Consider the following 20676-nt stretch of genomic DNA (forward strand, 5'->3'; position numbering starts at 1 on the left):
GGACCAGACCTGCGGCATCCCTGGACGTCGCATCGCAGACAGCCTCGCTCTCGTGCGGGACACGGTCGAGTACATCAAGGTCCGCCGCGCACACGCGGCCCTGGTCTCCTTGGATCAGGAGAAGGCCTTCGACCGGGTTTCCCACGAGTTCATGGGCCGAGCTCTGCACCGGTTAGGTTTGGGTAACATGTTTTGTTCGTATGTCCGTCTGATGTATTTTGATATCCACAGCTCGGTGTTGGTGAACGGCTGGAAGACTGACCCCTTCCCTGTCCTCTCTGGGGTCAGACAAGGCTGCCCTCTATCACCTCTTCTTTTTGTTTGTGTTATAGAACTCTTCGCAGAGGCTATCCGGCAGAATGGAGAGATCAGAGGGATCACCGCACCGGGTCCGGGACGACACGAGGTCAAGTGCTCGCTCTACATGGACGACGTCACCGTCTTCTGCGCTGATCGTGGTTCAGTCGACGCCCTCGTCCAGACGTGTGAGAGGTTTGGCCGGGCTTCAGGGGCCAAAGTCAACTGCAGGAAGTCGGAAGCCATGCTCTTCGGGGATTGGCAGCCGGCCTCCTCCGCCCCCTTCCCCTTCAACATTCAACCGGATTTCCTCAAGGTGCTGGGAGTCTGGTTTGGGAAGGAAGGAGCGGCCCTCAAGTCCTGGCAAGAACGCTTGGCCAAGGTGAAGCAACGGATCGGACTCTGGAGCCTCAGACACCTCACTTGTGAGGGTAAGGCACTCGTCCTGCGTAATGAGGTCCTGCCCGTCTTGCAGTACACGGCGCAGGCCTGGCCCCCACACGTCACTGTGTGCAGGGCCATTACCAGGACAGTGTTTCACTTTGTCTGGGGATCCAAGATGGACAGAGTCAGGCGGGCCGTCATGTACAAGGAGCCTCGCAAGGGTGGGAAGGGCGTTCCAGATATCCCCACCCTCCTGCGATCCTCTTTTGTGTGTGATTGTGTCCGCCGGACTTTGCAAGTCAAGAATGGCTCCGCGGGCAGGTCCATGTCTCGCTTCTTCCTGCTTCCTCTTTGGAGGCGACTCGGCTGGGACAAGTGGGACAGCTCCTTCCCCTACAACTGGACGACGCCATGGTTCTACGGAGACGTCGTTCGATTTGTGGGGGAGCATCAACTGGAGGGACTCAAGCCCGACTTGTGGAAGCCCAAAACTATCCACAAGCTAATCAGAGCCAAGGATGACGTGGAGAACATCACAGGACTTCACCAGGACACGCTGGAGACTGTGTGGACAAATGTGTCGTCTGACAGGCTGACCAACGGGCACAAGGACTTGTCGTGGATGGCGATTCAGGGCGGACTGCCCGTCCGGTCATTCATGCATGCCCGGAACCTGTGCAAGACCCGGTACTGCCCAAGGTGCCCTTCGTGGAGGAAACATCTTTGCACACTTTTTGGGACTGCGGATTTGCACAGCGCCTATTGACTGCACTTGAGGACGACCTGAGGAACTCTGTCCCCAGGGCGAGCCTATCGCACCATTCTGTGCTTTACGGACTCTTCCCTGGGGTTCATACCGTCGGAGCCATCCAGGAGGCTTGGCGCCTTATGAACTGCTTCAAGGATGCCGTTTGGGTCGCCAGGAACCGGCTCATCTTGAGGAGGGAGAGGATGTCCATCCAGGACTGCCGCAGGCTGATCCACAGCCTGCTCAGAGACTATTCCATCATGGACGGTCCGGAGGACGAGGATGAGGACTAAACCCCTCCTCCCCCTCTCCCCTTATGTGTCTTGTCTTTCAATAAAGCTTCGGGCCTGTGATTTTCCCCCCCCCCATCCCCTTTTTCCCAATCCCCATCCCTTATCACAGTTCGTCGTACTGTATTGATTGACATGCTTTTTCTTTCAGATTGAGTGTTTTGTGTAGCATAGGGGTGTGATGTGTCTAGTTAGTGCGTCGTATCCTCATGCTATGTAAATATGATGTAGAATTCTGTGTGTACTGGGCTGCGGCACTGTACACTGTCTGTTAACTTATTTTTTGTGCTAATAAAAGATATATTCAATCAAAAAAAAATCTGTTCTTATCAGTTTAATATCTGATACGTCCCCTATCTGGGGACCATATATTAAATGGATTTTTAGAACAGGGAGATGGAAAAAGAGCTTGCTCTGTCCACTCCACGCATTGACCTGGTATTGCAGTATCTCCAGGACCGGTGCACCCCTTCTTTAATGCAGTTTCTAAAATCAGAAAGAATTGAATTCAATGTTTTTTGTTCATTTTGCTTGTTTGTCGGATTTTGGGATGGACTCTTTGGCTTTGCTTTTCTTCTCCTCATTGGATTTTTCATGTTCAAAGTTGCAGAAGCCAGATTACAAGCTCATTTTGGTTCAACTTCAGCAACTGTGCATTGCATTGCCATGTAATGTGATGCAATGCTATCTTTCTAGCTCTCCCTTTTTACTTCCTTTTGGATAAACAGACATATTAGGCAAGCATTTTGGAGCTTTCACCTAAATAACTACAGGTGGTGAGATAAGCTGCACAATATAATTGACCTTTCAGTATATTGTTGCACACACACCATCTATTTAGCAAATGCCCTTGTTATCAACAGCAGCCTTTTAAACTCACCTGAGCTAACAGGTATGTGCGCTGGTTACTCTGCTGCGCTTAAAATTTCTTTTTTGGTTTGCTACAATGCCTTTTCTGAAACGTTGTCTCCTTCTGCTGGAACACTGACTTCTTTCATTTAATGCCTGCAGACTATAAAAGAGAACCCAACCCAAAAAGTTTGGTTGATTAGTCTGTGGCATTCTGTTAAACTGTTGCTTATGGCGGTCTCTGTGAGCTTCTCAGCGACATTCAGCCAGCCAGGTATCCTGCCTGCAGTAGATGGAATGTGGCAATGGAACGCTGGCTGCGCGTGTCATAATAGGCTCTGAGCCTTTATATACCTGTGCACAGCAGCAGCCACCTTCAGTCTGCTGCTGGACAGCCAGCAGCAGCAGCAGCAGCAGGAGAGGTATGTAATCAGGAGCCCTCCTGCTAAGGGTAGACAGCTGCTCGTTCCACCCCACCCCCCGCCTTAATTGGTTCTCCTCCCTTCCAACGGTGTTGAGGCGGGTGGGAACAGCAGGGGGTGAAGGTGCTGTGTTTAAAGAGGTGGAGTTATGCAGATCTAAAACGCGTGGATTGCAGCAGCAGCAAGCCGAAAAGTGCAGGCATGTAAGGGATCTAGAGGTTGACAACATGTCTTCTTAACGGGAGTCCAGGAGCTCATCTCCACAAATGGACTTTTCAGGATCCTTGGGTGGCTCCGTAGTTTGAAACCAATTCTGGTTATCGCTTCTCGGCCTTTTGGCTAAGATCAAGTGTAGTATCTGTTCTTATCAGTTTAATATCTGATACGTCCCCTATCTGGGGACCATATATTAAATGGATTTTTAGAACAGGGAGATGGAAAAAGAGCTTGCTCTGTCCACTCCACGCATTGACCTGGTATTGCAGTATCTCCAGGACCGGTGCACCCCTTCTTTAATGCAGTTTCTAAAATCAGAAAGAATTGAATTCAATGTTTTTTGTTCATTTTGCTTGTTTGTCGGATTTTGGGATGGACTCTTTGGCTTTGCTTTTCTTCTCCTCATTGGATTTTTCATGTTCAAAGTTGCAGAAGCCAGATTACAAGCTCATTTTGGTTCAACTTCAGCAACTGTGCATTGCATTGCCATGTAATGTGATGCAATGCTATCTTTCTAGCTCTCCCTTTTTACTTCCTTTTGGATAAACAGACATATTAGGCAAGCATTTTGGAGCTTTCACCTAAATAACTACAGGTGGTGAGATAAGCTGCACAATATAATTGACCTTTCAGTATATTGTTGCACACACACCATCTATTTAGCAAATGCCCTTGTTATCAACAGCAGCCTTTTAAACTCACCTGAGCTAACAGGTATGTGCGCTGGTTACTCTGCTGCGCTTAAAATTTCTTTTTTGGTTTGCTACAATGCCTTTTCTGAAACGTTGTCTCCTTCTGCTGGAACACTGACTTCTTTCATTTAATGCCTGCAGACTATAAAAGAGAACCCAACCCAAAAAGTTTGGTTGATTAGTCTGTGGCATTCTGTTAAACTGTTGCTTATGGCGGTCTCTGTGAGCTTCTCAGCGACATTCAGCCAGCCAGGTATCCTGCCTGCAGTAGATGGAATGTGGCAATGGAACGCTGGCTGCGCGTGTCATAATAGGCTCTGAGCCTTTATATACCTGTGCACAGCAGCAGCCACCTTCAGTCTGCTGCTGGACAGCCAGCAGCAGCAGCAGCAGGAGAGGTATGTAATCAGGAGCCCTCCTGCTAAGGGTAGACAGCTGCTCGTTCCACCCCACCCCCCGCCTTAATTGGTTCTCCTCCCTTCCAACGGTGTTGAGGCGGGTGGGAACAGCAGGGGGTGAAGGTGCTGTGTTTAAAGAGGTGGAGTTATGCAGATCTAAAACGCGTGGATTGCAGCAGCAGCAAGCCGAAAAGTGCAGGCATGTAAGGGATCTAGAGGTTGACAACATGTCTTCTTAACGGGAGTCCAGGAGCTCATCTCCACAAATGGACTTTTCAGGATCCTTGGGTGGCTCCGTAGTTTGAAACCAATTCTGGTTATCGCTTCTCGGCCTTTTGGCTAAGATCAAGTGTAGTATCTGTTCTTATCAGTTTAATATCTGATACGTCCCCTATCTGGGGACCATATATTAAATGGATTTTTAGAACAGGGAGATGGAAAAAGAGCTTGCTCTGTCCACTCCACGCATTGACCTGGTATTGCAGTATCTCCAGGACCGGTGCACCCCTTCTTTAATGCAGTTTCTAAAATCAGAAAGAATTGAATTCAATGTTTTTTGTTCATTTTGCTTGTTTGTCGGATTTTGGGATGGACTCTTTGGCTTTGCTTTTCTTCTCCTCATTGGATTTTTCATGTTCAAAGTTGCAGAAGCCAGATTACAAGCTCATTTTGGTTCAACTTCAGCAACTGTGCATTGCATTGCCATGTAATGTGATGCAATGCTATCTTTCTAGCTCTCCCTTTTTACTTCCTTTTGGATAAACAGACATATTAGGCAAGCATTTTGGAGCTTTCACCTAAATAACTACAGGTGGTGAGATAAGCTGCACAATATAATTGACCTTTCAGTATATTGTTGCACACACACCATCTATTTAGCAAATGCCCTTGTTATCAACAGCAGCCTTTTAAACTCACCTGAGCTAACAGGTATGTGCGCTGGTTACTCTGCTGCGCTTAAAATTTCTTTTTTGGTTTGCTACAATGCCTTTTCTGAAACGTTGTCTCCTTCTGCTGGAACACTGACTTCTTTCATTTAATGCCTGCAGACTATAAAAGAGAACCCAACCCAAAAAGTTTGGTTGATTAGTCTGTGGCATTCTGTTAAACTGTTGCTTATGGCGGTCTCTGTGAGCTTCTCAGCGACATTCAGCCAGCCAGGTATCCTGCCTGCAGTAGATGGAATGTGGCAATGGAACGCTGGCTGCGCGTGTCATAATAGGCTCTGAGCCTTTATATACCTGTGCACAGCAGCAGCCACCTTCAGTCTGCTGCTGGACAGCCAGCAGCAGCAGCAGCAGGAGAGGTATGTAATCAGGAGCCCTCCTGCTAAGGGTAGACAGCTGCTCGTTCCACCCCACCCCCCGCCTTAATTGGTTCTCCTCCCTTCCAACGGTGTTGAGGCGGGTGGGAACAGCAGGGGGTGAAGGTGCTGTGTTTAAAGAGGTGGAGTTATGCAGATCTAAAACGCGTGGATTGCAGCAGCAACAAGCCGAAAAGTGCAGGCATGTAAGGGATCTAGAGGTTGACAACATGTCTTCTTAACGGGAGTCCAGGAGCTCATCTCCACAAATGGACTTTTCAGGATCCTTGGGTGGCTCCGTAGTTTGAAACCAATTCTGGTTATCGCTTCTCGGCCTTTTGGCTAAGATCAAGTGTAGTATCTGTTCTTATCAGTTTAATATCTGATACGTCCCCTATCTGGGGACCATATATTAAATGGATTTTTAGAACAGGGAGATGGAAAAAGAGCTTGCTCTGTCCACTCCACGCATTGACCTGGTATTGCAGTATCTCCAGGACCGGTGCACCCCTTCTTTAATGCAGTTTCTAAAATCAGAAAGAATTGAATTCAATGTTTTTTGTTCATTTTGCTTGTTTGTCGGATTTTGGGATGGACTCTTTGGCTTTGCTTTTCTTCTCCTCATTGGATTTTTCATGTTCAAAGTTGCAGAAGCCAGATTACAAGCTCATTTTGGTTCAACTTCAGCAACTGTGCATTGCATTGCCATGTAATGTGATGCAATGCTATCTTTCTAGCTCTCCCTTTTTACTTCCTTTTGGATAAACAGACATATTAGGCAAACATTTTGGAGCTTTCACCTAAATAACTACAGGTGGTGAGATAAGCTGCACAATATAATTGACCTTTCAGTATATTGTTGCACACACACCATCTATTTAGCAAATGCCCTTGTTATCAACAGCAGCCTTTTAAACTCACCTGAGCTAACAGGTATGTGCGCTGGTTACTCTGCTGCGCTTAAAATTTCTTTTTTGGTTTGCTACAATGCCTTTTCTGAAACGTTGTCTCCTTCTGCTGGAACACTGACTTCTTTCATTTAATGCCTGCAGACTATAAAAGAGAACCCAACCCAAAAAGTTTGGTTGATTAGTCTGTGGCATTCTGTTAAACTGTTGCTTATGGCGGTCTCTGTGAGCTTCTCAGCGACATTCAGCCAGCCAGGTATCCTGCCTGCAGTAGATGGAATGTGGCAATGGAACGCTGGCTGCGCGTGTCATAATAGGCTCTGAGCCTTTATATACCTGTGCACAGCAGCAGCCACCTTCAGTCTGCTGCTGGACAGCCAGCAGCAGCAGCAGCAGCAGGAGAGGTATGTAATCAGGAGCCCTCCTGCTAAGGGTAGACAGCTGCTCGTTCCACCCCACCCCCCGCCTTAATTGGTTCTCCTCCCTTCCAACGGTGTTGAGGCGGGTGGGAACAGCAGGGGGTGAAGGTGCTGTGTTTAAAGAGGTGGAGTTATGCAGATCTAAAACGCGTGGATTGCAGCAGCAGCAAGCCGAAAAGTGCAGGCATGTAAGGGATCTAGAGGTTGACAACATGTCTTCTTAACGGGAGTCCAGGAGCTCATCTCCACAAATGGACTTTTCAGGATCCTTGGGTGGCTCCGTAGTTTGAAACCAATTCTGGTTATCGCTTCTCGGCCTTTTGGCTAAGATCAAGTGTAGTATCTGTTCTTATCAGTTTAATATCTGATACGTCCCCTATCTGGGGACCATATATTAAATGGATTTTTAGAACAGGGAGATGGAAAAAGAGCTTGCTCTGTCCACTCCACGCATTGACCTGGTATTGCAGTATCTCCAGGACCGGTGCACCCCTTCTTTAATGCAGTTTCTAAAATCAGAAAGAATTGAATTCAATGTTTTTTGTTCATTTTGCTTGTTTGTCGGATTTTGGGATGGACTCTTTGGCTTTGCTTTTCTTCTCCTCATTGGATTTTTCATGTTCAAAGTTGCAGAAGCCAGATTACAAGCTCATTTTGGTTCAACTTCAGCAACTGTGCATTGCATTGCCATGTAATGTGATGCAATGCTATCTTTCTAGCTCTCCCTTTTTACTTCCTTTTGGATAAACAGACATATTAGGCAAGCATTTTGGAGCTTTCACCTAAATAACTACAGGTGGTGAGATAAGCTGCACAATATAATTGACCTTTCAGTATATTGTTGCACACACACCATCTATTTAGCAAATGCCCTTGTTATCAACAGCAGCCTTTTAAACTCACCTGAGCTAACAGGTATGTGCGCTGGTTACTCTGCTGCGCTTAAAATTTCTTTTTTGGTTTGCTACAATGCCTTTTCTGAAACGTTGTCTCCTTCTGCTGGAACACTGACTTCTTTCATTTAATGCCTGCAGACTATAAAAGAGAACCCAACCCAAAAAGTTTGGTTGATTAGTCTGTGGCATTCTGTTAAACTGTTGCTTATGGCGGTCTCTGTGAGCTTCTCAGCGACATTCAGCCAGCCAGGTATCCTGCCTGCAGTAGATGGAATGTGGCAATGGAACGCTGGCTGCGCGTGTCATAATAGGCTCTGAGCCTTTATATACCTGTGCACAGCAGCAGCCACCTTCAGTCTGCTGCTGGACAGCCAGCAGCAGCAGCAGCAGGAGAGGTATGTAATCAGGAGCCCTCCTGCTAAGGGTAGACAGCTGCTCGTTCCACCCCACCCCCCGCCTTAATTGGTTCTCCTCCCTTCCAACGGTGTTGAGGCGGGTGGGAACAGCAGGGGGTGAAGGTGCTGTGTTTAAAGAGGTGGAGTTATGCAGATCTAAAACGCGTGGATTGCAGCAGCAGCAAGCCGAAAAGTGCAGGCATGTAAGGGATCTAGAGGTTGACAACATGTCTTCTTAACGGGAGTCCAGGAGCTCATCTCCACAAATGGACTTTTCAGGATCCTTGGGTGGCTCCGTAGTTTGAAACCAATTCTGGTTATCGCTTCTCGGCCTTTTGGCTAAGATCAAGTGTAGTATCTGTTCTTATCAGTTTAATATCTGATACGTCCCCTATCTGGGGACCATATATTAAATGGATTTTTAGAACAGGGAGATGGAAAAAGAGCTTGCTCTGTCCACTCCACGCATTGACCTGGTATTGCAGTATCTCCAGGACCGGTGCACCCCTTCTTTAATGCAGTTTCTAAAATCAGAAAGAATTGAATTCAATGTTTTTTGTTCATTTTGCTTGTTTGTCGGATTTTGGGATGGACTCTTTGGCTTTGCTTTTCTTCTCCTCATTGGATTTTTCATGTTCAAAGTTGCAGAAGCCAGATTACAAGCTCATTTTGGTTCAACTTCAGCAACTGTGCATTGCATTGCCATGTAATGTGATGCAATGCTATCTTTCTAGCTCTCCCTTTTTACTTCCTTTTGGATAAACAGACATATTAGGCAAGCATTTTGGAGCTTTCACCTAAATAACTACAGGTGGTGAGATAAGCTGCACAATATAATTGACCTTTCAGTATATTGTTGCACACACACCATCTATTTAGCAAATGCCCTTGTTATCAACAGCAGCCTTTTAAACTCACCTGAGCTAACAGGTATGTGCGCTGGTTACTCTGCTGCGCTTAAAATTTCTTTTTTGGTTTGCTACAATGCCTTTTCTGAAACGTTGTCTCCTTCTGCTGGAACACTGACTTCTTTCATTTAATGCCTGCAGACTATAAAAGAGAACCCAACCCAAAAAGTTTGGTTGATTAGTCTGTGGCATTCTGTTAAACTGTTGCTTATGGCGGTCTCTGTGAGCTTCTCAGCGACATTCAGCCAGCCAGGTATCCTGCCTGCAGTAGATGGAATGTGGCAATGGAACGCTGGCTGCGCGTGTCATAATAGGCTCTGAGCCTTTATATACCTGTGCACAGCAGCAGCCACCTTCAGTCTGCTGCTGGACAGCCAGCAGCAGCAGCAGCAGGAGAGGTATGTAATCAGGAGCCCTCCTGCTAAGGGTAGACAGCTGCTCGTTCCACCCCACCCCCCGCCTTAATTGGTTCTCCTCCCTTCCAACGGTGTTGAGGCGGGTGGGAACAGCAGGGGGTGAAGGTGCTGTGTTTAAAGAGGTGGAGTTATGCAGATCTAAAACGCGTGGATTGCAGCAGCAGCAAGCCGAAAAGTGCAGGCATGTAAGGGATCTAGAGGTTGACAACATGTCTTCTTAACGGGAGTCCAGGAGCTCATCTCCACAAATGGACTTTTCAGGATCCTTGGGTGGCTCCGTAGTTTGAAACCAATTCTGGTTATCGCTTCTCGGCCTTTTGGCTAAGATCAAGTGTAGTATCTGTTCTTATCAGTTTAATATCTGATACGTCCCCTATCTGGGGACCATATATTAAATGGATTTTTAGAACAGGGAGATGGAAAAAGAGCTTGCTCTGTCCACTCCACGCATTGACCTGGTATTGCAGTATCTCCAGGACCGGTGCACCCCTTCTTTAATGCAGTTTCTAAAATCAGAAAGAATTGAATTCAATGTTTTTTGTTCATTTTGCTTGTTTGTCGGATTTTGGGATGGACTCTTTGGCTTTGCTTTTCTTCTCCTCATTGGATTTTTCATGTTCAAAGTTGCAGAAGCCAGATTACAAGCTCATTTTGGTTCAACTTCAGCAACTGTGCATTGCATTGCCATGTAATGTGATGCAATGCTATCTTTCTAGCTCTCCCTTTTTACTTCCTTTTGGATAAACAGACATATTAGGCAAGCATTTTGGAGCTTTCACCTAAATAACTACAGGTGGTGAGATAAGCTGCACAATATAATTGACCTTTCAGTATATTGTTGCACACACACCATCTATTTAGCAAATGCCCTTGTTATCAACAGCAGCCTTTTAAACTCACCTGAGCTAACAGGTATGTGCGCTGGTTACTCTGCTGAGCTTAAAATTTCTTTTTTGGTTTGCTACAATGCCTTTTCTGAAACGTTGTCTCCTTCTGCTGGAACACTGACTTCTTTCATTTAATGCCTGCAGACTATAAAAGAGAACCCAACCCAAAAAGTTTGGTTGATTAGTCTGTGGCATTCTGTTAAACTGTTGCTTATGGCGGTCTCTGTGAGCTTCTCAGCGACATTCAGCCAGCCAGGTATCCTGCCTGCAGTAGATGGAATGTGGCAATGGAACGCTGGCTGCGCGTGTCATAATAGGCTCTGAGCCTTTATATACCTGTGCACAGCAGCAGCCACCTTCAGTCTGCTGCTGGACAGCCAGCAGCAGCAGCAGCAGGAGAGGTATGTAATCAGGAGCCCTCCTGCTAAGGGTAGACAGCTGCTCGTTCCACCCCACCCCCCGCCTTAATTGGTTCTCCTCCCTTCCAACGGTGTTGAGGCGGGTGGGAACAGCAGGGGGTGAAGGTGCTGTGTTTAAAGAGGTGGAGTTATGCAGATCTAAAACGCGTGGATTGCAGCAGCAGCAAGCCGAAAAGTGCAGGCATGTAAGGGATCTAGAGGTTGACAACATGTCTTCTTAACGGGAGTCCAGGAGCTCATCTCCACAAATGGACTTTTCAGGATCCTTGGGTGGCTCCGTAGTTTGAAACCAATTCTGGTTATCGCTTCTCGGCCTTTTGGCTAAGATCAAGTGTAGTATCTGTTCTTATCAGTTTAATATCTGATACGTCCCCTATCTGGGGACCATATATTAAATGGATTTTTAGAACAGGGAGATGGAAAAAGAGCTTGCTCTGTCCACTCCACGCATTGACCTGGTATTGCAGTATCTCCAGGACCGGTGCACCCCTTCTTTAATGCAGTTTCTAAAATCAGAAAGAATTGAATTCAATGTTTTTTGTTCATTTTGCTTGTTTGTCGGATTTTGGGATGGACTCTTTGGCTTTGCTTTTCTTCTCCTCATTGGATTTTTCATGTTCAAAGTTGCAGAAGCCAGATTACAAGCTCATTTTGGTTCAACTTCAGCAACTGTGCATTGCATTGCCATGTAATGTGATGCAATGCTATCTTTCTAGCTCTCCCTTTTTACTTCCTTTTGGATAAACAGACATATTAGGCAAGCATTTTGGAGCTTTCACCTAAATAACTACAGGTGGTGAGATAAGCTGCACAATATAATTGACCTTTCAGTATATTGTTGCACACACACCATCTATTTAGCAAATGCCCTTGTTATCAACAGCAGCCTTTTAAACTCACCTGAGCTAACAGGTATGTGCGCTGGTTACTCTGCTGCGCTTAAAATTTCTTTTTTGGTTTGCTACAATGCCTTTTCTGAAACGTTGTCTCCTTCTGCTGGAACACTGACTTCTTTCATTTAATGCCTGCAGACTATAAAAGAGAACCCAACCCAAAAAGTTTGGTTGATTAGTCTGTGGCATTCTGTTAAACTGTTGCTTATGGCGGTCTCTGTGAGCTTCTCAGCGACATTCAGCCAGCCAGGTATCCTGCCTGCAGTAGATGGAATGTGGCAATGGAACGCTGGCTGCGCGTGTCATAATAGGCTCTGAGCCTTTATATACCTGTGCACAGCAGCAGCCACCTTCAGTCTGCTGCTGGACAGCCAGCAGCAGCAGCAGCAGGAGAGGTATGTAATCAGGAGCCCTCCTGCTAAGGGTAGACAGCTGCTCGTTCCACCCCACCCCCCGCCTTAATTGGTTCTCCTCCCTTCCAACGGTGTTGAGGCGGGTGGGAACAGCAGGGGGTGAAGGTGCTGTGTTTAAAGAGGTGGAGTTATGCAGATCTAAAACGCGTGGATTGCAGCAGCAGCAAGCCGAAAAGTGCAGGCATGTAAGGGATCTAGAGGTTGACAACATGTCTTCTTAACGGGAGTCCAGGAGCTCATCTCCACAAATGGACTTTTCAGGATCCTTGGGTGGCTCCGTAGTTTGAAACCAATTCTGGTTATCGCTTCTCGGCCTTTTGGCTAAGATCAAGTGTAGTATCTGTTCTTTTAAGAACACAAGAGCTACGATCTACACTTGACGAGAGCGATCGAACTCGGAAGGAGAAGAGCTTCGGAGCCCAGCTGACATCGGAGAAGGAAGGCGGATATCGGTGGGAGGAAGAAGCTCTAAAGAATCCAGAAGAAGACGAAGACTCGGAGAAGAATCGGGCTGTCCTGTGGAATCTTCGAGGAAGAAAATCATCGAGACAAAGACCTTTCGGGGAATTTGTCCAGAACACGACGGGAGAAGAATCTGCATAGCTCCACCCATTCCGGGAAGAGTTCCAGATCCAGCTCCAAGAAGTAACTGCAGGAGGAAAGCCATGGCAAGCGCTGCGAGGAAGGCCGAAAAGAAGAGCCTGGAGCAGGGGACAGCCAGGAGGGCCCAGCCAGGAGCCGATTCTGACCCCAAGGACTCTGCCTCCACGACTGGCCAGCAGAAGGGACCCCAGAAGCCCCGCCACGAAGCTCCAGCCCTGGAGCCATGGATGCGGCAGACGGTGGCCCTGAAGCTGAAGGAAGTGGATGGGAGGGTGCCGGACATGTCCTCGGACGTGTTCTGCCAGAAGATGCTGCTGGATCGAGGCTTCTCCAGGTCGGACACCCTCAGCATCCAGACCTTCTTGACGGGGATCTTCTTCGTCACCTTCGCCACTGTGAACACCTGCAGGAGGTTCTGGGAAATGGTAAGCGCAAAAGGACCGGATAATTCTTTCTCTGCCTTTACAGGTAGCTGCCCTATCCAGAGGGACGAAAGGAGGATCACGGTCTCCATGCGCAACCCGCACACCCCAGGCCAAGACATCTGTACCTTCCTGAGACGCTTCTGTTTGGTTGTGAAGGAACCCTCTCACATCCTGAATGGACTCGGCTTCTGGACAGGTAAGTGGTCGGTGACCGTTAGACTTCACAGCGTACTCAGACGGACTTCGGCACCTGCCCCCGACATCCTCCCTGGGCAACTCCTACGGCCTCATCTATTACCCGGACATGCCGCGGAACTGCAGGAGATGCGGCAAGAACGGCCACGAGATGAAGGACTGCAAGGAGGATGCCTGCAGGATTTGTCGAGTGACGGGACACAGCTCGAAGGACTGCCCGAAGAAGACATCCTGCAACCTGTGTGGGCTGGCGGCTCATCTGTACAAGGATTGCCCCAAGCGTGAGAGATCCTGGGCATCGGTGGTTGCGACGACCCCAGCTACGGAGGACAAGGCCCCGACGACCAGGCCTGTGAAGGTCAAGGACGCGACGACCAAGGCCCCAGCGGCCAAGGCCGAGACGACCAAGGCCAAAGCGGTCAAGGAGTCGGTGGCCAAAGCCCCAGCGACGGTCCCAGCAGCTCCGAAGCAGAAGAAAAAGTCAAAGGAGGGTAAGAGTTCTGTCACCCCTCTCTCGATCCCTCCCCCTGCCACCCCCGTCCAATCCCCCCCCACCCCGGCCACCCCTGCTGAGGATTCCACTTCCTCTTCCTCCTTCCCCTACTCCTCAGCAGGTGTCCTTTCCCCTGCCCCGGCAGCCACTCTCCCTCCCCAGACCATGGTAGCGGTGGAATTAACCTTTCCTCCACCCGCCGCTATCTATTCCGAGGAGGATTTTTCCCTTCTTGTCTCCCCAGTTCCAACCCGGGGAAAGAGGAAGGTGGAGGACAGCCCTGCTACTGAATCCTCCAAAAAGAAGATTCTGGATTTCGTAGGCGAAAAGGAGGATACCCTCCCTGAGCCAGAAGAGATGGAGCACATGGTTGAGACCCTGGTGGCCGAGCCAGAAGAGGAGGAACTGGTGGTCGCCGAGATCGAGGCCGCGCTGCTTGACCAGATGGAGGAAGAGGGCCTGCTGGTGATCCCGTCACCAGCAGTCAACACCGACGAGGGACCACCCGACCGGAGTGGTAACTAAGGTGTATTGCCTGCGCTAACTTTTTCATTTTTTCCCTACATGATGGCTAATATTAACTTATTTTCCATTAATGTCAGGAGCATCAAGGACAAGTTCAGACGTCAGACTATTTATGCCTTCCTTACTTCCCAGTTGTGTGATGTTTATATGTTGCAGGAATGTTCCCTTCCCTCCTCTAGGTCCTTCAAACATCTGACCAGGGAGTGGTCCCACGGTCCATCCTACTGGTCCGGTGGGGGTGACTGCAAGTCTGCGGGGGTCGCAATTCTGATCAGGGGGGGCGCATTCACGCTTGAGTCCGTCCAGGAGCTCATCTGCGGCAGGGCTCTTGTTGTAGATGGCAACTGGGCGGGAGAACCTGTCAGGTTCATCAACGTGTATGCGTCCCCACTGAAGAATGAGCGTTTGGAGCTTTTCCAGACCCTGCGGCTTCAGCTTGCCACCACCAGGACCTTAGTGATGGCCGGGGATTTCAACTGCCCCATCGAGGAGGATGGTCGTAGTTCTGGCACATCTGCCAAGTTGGACATCACGTCCAAGCTGCTCATCGAGATGGTAACCGAGGCCTATCTTCAGGACGTGGTGGGCTCCATGGGGAGAGGCTCCACGAACTATTCGTGGAGCCGACCCGATGGCTCACTCCGCTCCAGGATTGACTTTGTGTTCACCTCTCGTGCAGTCAGGCAGAGTAGGCACTCGATGGTCTCCTGCTTCTTCTCCGACCACAGAGCCATTCACTTACAAGGTGTCCTCGGCGACGGTTTTCCGTCCGGCCCCGGCTCCTGGAAGCTGAATTGTGCTCTGCTGGCTCAGGATGAAGTCGTGGAGGAGCTGAGAGCAGCCTATGCAATGTGGCAGTCCTACAAGGGTAGCTTCCAAACAGTCTCTGATTGGTGGGAATATGTTAAACTTGAGTTTCGCTGTTTCTTTCAGGCCAAGGGTCGACAACAGGCGTGTGAGAAGAGGAGGGACTTCAGAGGGCTGCAGCGCGAGCTGCGGTCGCTGCAGGACCTTCTTCACTGCGGCTGGGACGTGAGGGAGGAGCTGGAGGAGACCAAGAAGAGCCTGAAAAGGCACTTTGAGGAGGAGTCCAAGCGAATCGTCTTCCGTTCCAAAGTGGAGAATCTGGAGAAGGGTGAGAAATGTAACTCATTCTTTTTCAGGAAACTTCATGCCGGTCACACGCCCCTGAACGAGCTGCGAGACGAGAGCGGAAACATGCGACGTGGGAAGGAGGACGTGATGAGGGTCGTCAGCGACTTCTACAGCGAACTCTACTCCCACAAGACTACCGACCCCGACGCTGCTGATAAGTTCCTGTCAGGTATCACTAACCATCTTGATCCTGCAGGCACGGCAGCCTTGGACAAACCTCTGATGGTGGGCGAATTGCTCTCTGCCGCTAAATCCTTTAGGACCGGCAGGACCCCGGGCAGTGATGGTCTTCCAGCGGAGCTCTATGTAGCGCTGGGAGACCTCATCTGTCCGGACCTGTTGGACCTGTACGAGGAGATGGTGGTGAAGGGTAGAATGCCTCCATCTTTGAGGGAAGGAATGGTCACGATCCTGTACAAGCGGAAGGGAGAGAGGTGCGACCTGAGGAATTGGCGTCCCATCACTCTGCTCAACGTGGACTACAAGATCCTGGCCAAGACGATGGCGACACGACTTAAGACGGTCATCGGACGGATCATCCACCCGGACCAGACCTGCGGCATCCCTGGACGTCGCATCGCAGACAGCCTCGCTCTCGTGCGGGACACGGTCGAGTACATCAAGGTCCGCCGCGCACACGCGGCCCTGGTCTCCTTGGATCAGGAGAAGGCCTTCGACCGGGTTTCCCACGAGTTCATGGGCCAAGCTCTGCACCGGTTAGGTTTCGGTAACATGTTTTGTTCGTATGTCCGTCTGATGTATTTTGATATCCACAGCTCGGTGTTGGTGAACGGCTGGAAGACTGACCCCTTCCCTGTCCTCTCTGGGGTCAGACAAGGCTGCCCTCTATCACCTCTTCTTTTTGTTTGTGTTATAGAACTCTTCGCAGAGGCTATCCGGCAGAATGGAGAGATCAGAGGGATCACCGCACCGGGTCCGGGACGACACGAGGTCAAGTGCTCGCTCTACATGGACGACGTCACCGTCTTCTGCGCTGATCGTGGTTCAGTCGACGACCTCGTCCAGACGTGTGAGAGGTTCGGCCGGGCTTCAGGGGCCAAAGTCAACTGCAGGAAGTCGGAAGCCATGCTCTTCGGGGATTGGCAGCCGGCCTCCTCCGCCCCCTTCCCCTTCAACATTCAACCGGATTTCCTCAAGGTGCTGGGAGTCTGGTTCGGGAAGGAAGGAGCGGCCCTCAAGTCCTGGCAAGAACGCTTGGCCAAGGTGGAGCAACGGATCGGACTCTGGAGCCTCAGACACCTCACTTGTGAGGGTAAGGCACTCGTCCTGCGTAATGAGGTCCTGCCCGTCTTGCAGTACACGGCGCAGGCCTGGCCCCCACACGTCACTGTGTGCAGGGCCATTACCAGGACAGTGTTTCACTTTGTCTGGGGATCCAAGATGGACAGAGTCAGGCGGGCCGTCATGTACAAGGAGCCTCGCAAGGGTGGGAAGGGCGTTCCAGATATCCCCACCCTCCTGCGATCCTCTTTTGTGTGTGATTGTGTCCGCCGGACTTTGCAAGTCAAGAATGGCTCCGCGGGCAGGTCCATGTCTCGCTTCTTCCTGCTTCCTCTTTGGAGGCGACTCGGCTGGGACAAGTGGGACAGCTCCTTCCCCTACAACTGGACGACGCCATGGTTCTACGGAGACGTCGTTCGATTTGTGGGGGAGCATCAACTGGAGGGACTCAAGCCCGACTTGTGGAAGCCCAAAACTATCCACAAGCTAATCAGAGCCAAGGATGACGTGGAGAACATCACAGGACTTCACCAGGACACGCTGGAGACTGTGTGGACAAATGTGTCGTCTGACAGGCTGACCAACGGGCACAAGGACTTGTCGTGGATGGCGATTCAGGGCGGACTGCCCGTCCGGTCATTCATGCATGCCCGGAACCTGTGCAAGACCCGGTACTGCCCAAGGTGCCCCTTCGTGGAGGAAACATCTTTGCACACTTTTTGGGACTGCGGATTTGCACAGCGCCTATTGACTGCACTTGAGGACGACCTGAGGAACTCTGTCCCCAGGGCGAGCCTATCGCACCATTCTGTGCTTTACGGACTCTTCCCTGGGGTTCATACCGTCGGAGCCATCCAGGAGGCTTGGCGCCTTATGAACTGCTTCAAGGATGCCGTTTGGGTCGCCAGGAACCGGCTCATCTTGAGGAGGGAGAGGATGTCCATCCAGGACTGCCGCAGGCTGATCCACAGCCTGCTCAGAGACTATTCCATCATGGACGGTCCGGAGGACGAGGATGAGGACTAAACCCCTCCTCCCCCTCTCCCCTTATGTGTCTTGTCTTTCAATAAAGCTTCGGGCCTGTGATTTTCCCCTCCCCATCCCCTTTTTCCCAATCCCCATCCCTTATCACGGTTCGTCGTACTGTATTGATTGACATGCTTTTTCTTTCAGATTGAGTGTTTTGTGTAGCATAGGGGTGTGATGTGTCTAGTTAGTGCGTCGTATCCTCATGCTATGTAAATATGATGTAGAATTCTGTGTGTACTGGGCTGCGGCACTGTACACTGTCTGTTAACTTATTTTTTGTGCTAATAAAAGATATATTCAATCAAAAAAATCTGTTCTTATCAGTTTAATATCTGATACGTCCCCTATCTGGGGACCATATATTAAATGGATTTTTAGAACAGGGAGATGGAAAAAGAGCTTGCTCTGTCCACTCCACGCATTGACCTGGTATTGCAGTATCTCCAGGACCGGTGCACCCCTTCTTTAATGCAGTTTCTAAAATCAGAAAGAATTGAATTCAATGTTTTTTGTTCATTTTGCTTGTTTGTCGGATTTTGGGATGGACTCTTTGGCTTTGCTTTTCTTCTCCTCATTGGATTTTTCATGTTCAAAGTTGCAGAAGCCAGATTACAAGCTCATTTTGGTTCAACTTCAGCAACTGTGCATTGCATTGCCATGTAATGTGATGCAATGCTATCTTTCTAGCTCTCCCTTTTTACTTCCTTTTGGATAAACAGACATATTAGGCAAGCATTTTGGAGCTTTCACCTAAATAACTACAGGTGGTGAGATAAGCTGCACAATATAATTGACCTTTCAGTATATTGTTGCACACACACCATCTATTTAGCAAATGCCCTTGTTATCAACAGCAGCCTTTTAAACTCACCTGAGCTAACAGGTATGTGCGCTGGTTACTCTGCTGCGCTTAAAATTTCTTTTTTGGTTTGCTACAATGCCTTTTCTGAAACGTTGTCTCCTTCTGCTGGAACACTGACTTCTTTCATTTAATGCCTGCAGACTATAAAAGAGAACCCAACCCAAAAAGTTTGGTTGATTAGTCTGTGGCATTCTGTTAAACTGTTGCTTATGGCGGTCTCTGTGAGCTTCTCAGCGACATTCAGCCAGCCAGGTATCCTGCCTGCAGTAGATGGAATGTGGCAATGGAACGCTGGCTGCGCGTGTCATAATAGGCTCTGAGCCTTTATATACCTGTGCACAGCAGCAGCCACCTTCAGTCTGCTGCTGGACAGCCAGCAGCAGCAGCAGTAGGAGAGGTATGTAATCAGGAGCCCTCCTGCTAAGGGTAGACAGCTGCTCGTTCCACCCCACCCCCCGCCTTAATTGGTTCTCCTCCCTTCCAACGGTGTTGAGGCGGGTGGGAACAGCAGGGGGTGAAGGTGCTGTGTTTAAAGAGGTGGAGTTATGCAGATCTAAAACGCGTGGATTGCAGCAGCAGCAAGCCGAAAAGTGCAGGCATGTAAGGGATCTAGAGGTTGACAACATGTCTTCTTAACGGGAGTCCAGGAGCTCATCTCCACAAATGGACTTTTCAGGATCCTTGGGTGGCTCCGTAGTTTGAAACCAATTCTGGTTATCGCTTCTCGGCCTTTTGGCTAAGATCAAGTGTAGTATCTGTTCTTATCAGTTTAATATCTGATACGTCCCCTATCTGGGGACCATATATTAAATGGATTTTTAGAACAGGGAGATGGAAAAAGAGCTTGCTCTGTCCACTCCACGCATTGACCTGGTATTGCAGTATCTCCAGGACCGGTGCACCCCTTCTTTAATGCAGTTTCTAAAATCAGAAAGAATTGAATTCAATGTTTTTTGTTCATTTTGCTTGTTTGTCGGATTTTGGGATGGACTCTTTGGCTTTGCTTTTCTTCTCCTCATTGGATTTTTCATGTTCAAAGTTGCAGAAGCCAGATTACAAGCTCATTTTGGTTCAACTTCAGCAACTGTGCATTGCATTGCCATGTAATGTGATGCAATGCTATCTTTCTAGCTCTCCCTTTTTACTTCCTTTTGGATAAACAGACATATTAGGCAAGCATTTTGGAGCTTTCACCTAAATAACTACAGGTGGTGAGATAAGCTGCACAATATAATTGACCTTTCAGTATATTGTTGCACACACACCATCTATTTAGCAAATGCCCTTGTTATCAACAGCAGCCTTTTAAACTCACCTGAGCTAACAGGTATGTGCGCTGGTTACTCTGCTGCGCTTAAAATTTCTTTTTTGGTTTGCTACAATGCCTTTTCTGAAACGTTGTCTCCTTCTGCTGGAACACTGACTTCTTTCATTTAATGCCTGCAGACTATAAAAGAGAACCCAACCCAAAAAGTTTGGTTGATTAGTCTGTGGCATTCTGTTAAACTGTTGCTTATGGCGGTCTCTGTGAGCTTCTCAGCGACATTCAGCCAGCCAGGTATCCTGCCTGCAGTAGATGGAATGTGGCAATGGAACGCTGGCTGCGCGTGTCATAATAGGCTCTGAGCCTTTATATACCTGTGCACAGCAGCAGCCACCTTCAGTCTGCTGCTGGACAGCCAGCAGCAGCAGCAGCAGGAGAGGTATGTAATCAGGAGCCCTCCTGCTAAGGGTAGACAGCTGCTCGTTCCACCCCACCCCCCGCCTTAATTGGTTCTCCTCCCTTCCAACGGTGTTGAGGCGGGTGGGAACAGCAGGGGGTGAAGGTGCTGTGTTTAAAGAGGTGGAGTTATGCAGATCTAAAACGCGTGGATTGCAGCAGCAGCAAGCCGAAAAGTGCAGGCATGTAAGGGATCTACAGGTTGACAACATGTCTTCTTAACGGGAGTCCAGGAGCTCATCTCCACAAATGGACTTTTCAGGATCCTTGGGTG

The 20676-nt window shown here is 49.0% G+C and overlaps 10 non-coding genes and 1 pseudogene across 10 annotated transcripts; all 11 read left to right on the forward strand.

The window, feature by feature from the left end:
• The first annotated feature begins 1995 nt into the window (after positions 1–1995).
• LOC141224163 (U2 spliceosomal RNA) lies at positions 1996–2191 on the forward strand. The gene has a single exon (XR_012291678.1). It is a non-coding gene; the product is annotated as a U2 spliceosomal RNA (small nuclear RNA).
• Positions 2192–3309: 1118 nt separating this feature from the next.
• Positions 3310–3500, forward strand: LOC141224073 (U2 spliceosomal RNA). The gene has a single exon (XR_012291590.1). It is a non-coding gene; the product is annotated as a U2 spliceosomal RNA (small nuclear RNA).
• Positions 3501–4615: 1115 nt separating this feature from the next.
• Positions 4616–4806, forward strand: LOC141224074 (U2 spliceosomal RNA). Its single transcript, XR_012291591.1, has one exon. It is a non-coding gene; the product is annotated as a U2 spliceosomal RNA (small nuclear RNA).
• A 1115-nt stretch (positions 4807–5921) lies between these two features.
• Positions 5922–6112, forward strand: LOC141224075 (U2 spliceosomal RNA). Its single transcript, XR_012291592.1, has one exon. It is a non-coding gene; the product is annotated as a U2 spliceosomal RNA (small nuclear RNA).
• Positions 6113–7230: 1118 nt separating this feature from the next.
• On the forward strand, positions 7231–7421 carry LOC141224077 (U2 spliceosomal RNA). The gene has a single exon (XR_012291594.1). It is a non-coding gene; the product is annotated as a U2 spliceosomal RNA (small nuclear RNA).
• A 1115-nt stretch (positions 7422–8536) lies between these two features.
• On the forward strand, positions 8537–8727 carry LOC141224078 (U2 spliceosomal RNA). The gene has a single exon (XR_012291595.1). It is a non-coding gene; the product is annotated as a U2 spliceosomal RNA (small nuclear RNA).
• A 1115-nt stretch (positions 8728–9842) lies between these two features.
• LOC141224079 (U2 spliceosomal RNA) lies at positions 9843–10033 on the forward strand. Its single transcript, XR_012291596.1, has one exon. It is a non-coding gene; the product is annotated as a U2 spliceosomal RNA (small nuclear RNA).
• Positions 10034–11148: 1115 nt separating this feature from the next.
• LOC141224080 (U2 spliceosomal RNA) lies at positions 11149–11339 on the forward strand. Its single transcript, XR_012291597.1, has one exon. It is a non-coding gene; the product is annotated as a U2 spliceosomal RNA (small nuclear RNA).
• A 1115-nt stretch (positions 11340–12454) lies between these two features.
• Positions 12455–12532, forward strand: LOC141224243 (U2 spliceosomal RNA; annotated as a pseudogene).
• Positions 12533–18089: 5557 nt separating this feature from the next.
• On the forward strand, positions 18090–18283 carry LOC141224160 (U2 spliceosomal RNA). The gene has a single exon (XR_012291675.1). It is a non-coding gene; the product is annotated as a U2 spliceosomal RNA (small nuclear RNA).
• A 1115-nt stretch (positions 18284–19398) lies between these two features.
• LOC141224081 (U2 spliceosomal RNA) lies at positions 19399–19589 on the forward strand. Its single transcript, XR_012291598.1, has one exon. It is a non-coding gene; the product is annotated as a U2 spliceosomal RNA (small nuclear RNA).
• Positions 19590–20676: the final 1087 nt, after the last annotated feature.

This window comes from Phyllobates terribilis, unplaced genomic scaffold (assembly GCF_046119375.1).
Source record: "Phyllobates terribilis strain yellow unplaced genomic scaffold, ASM4611937v1 Scaffold_381__1_contigs__length_1843176, whole genome shotgun sequence".
Lineage (NCBI taxonomy): Eukaryota > Metazoa > Chordata > Amphibia > Anura > Dendrobatidae > Phyllobates > Phyllobates terribilis.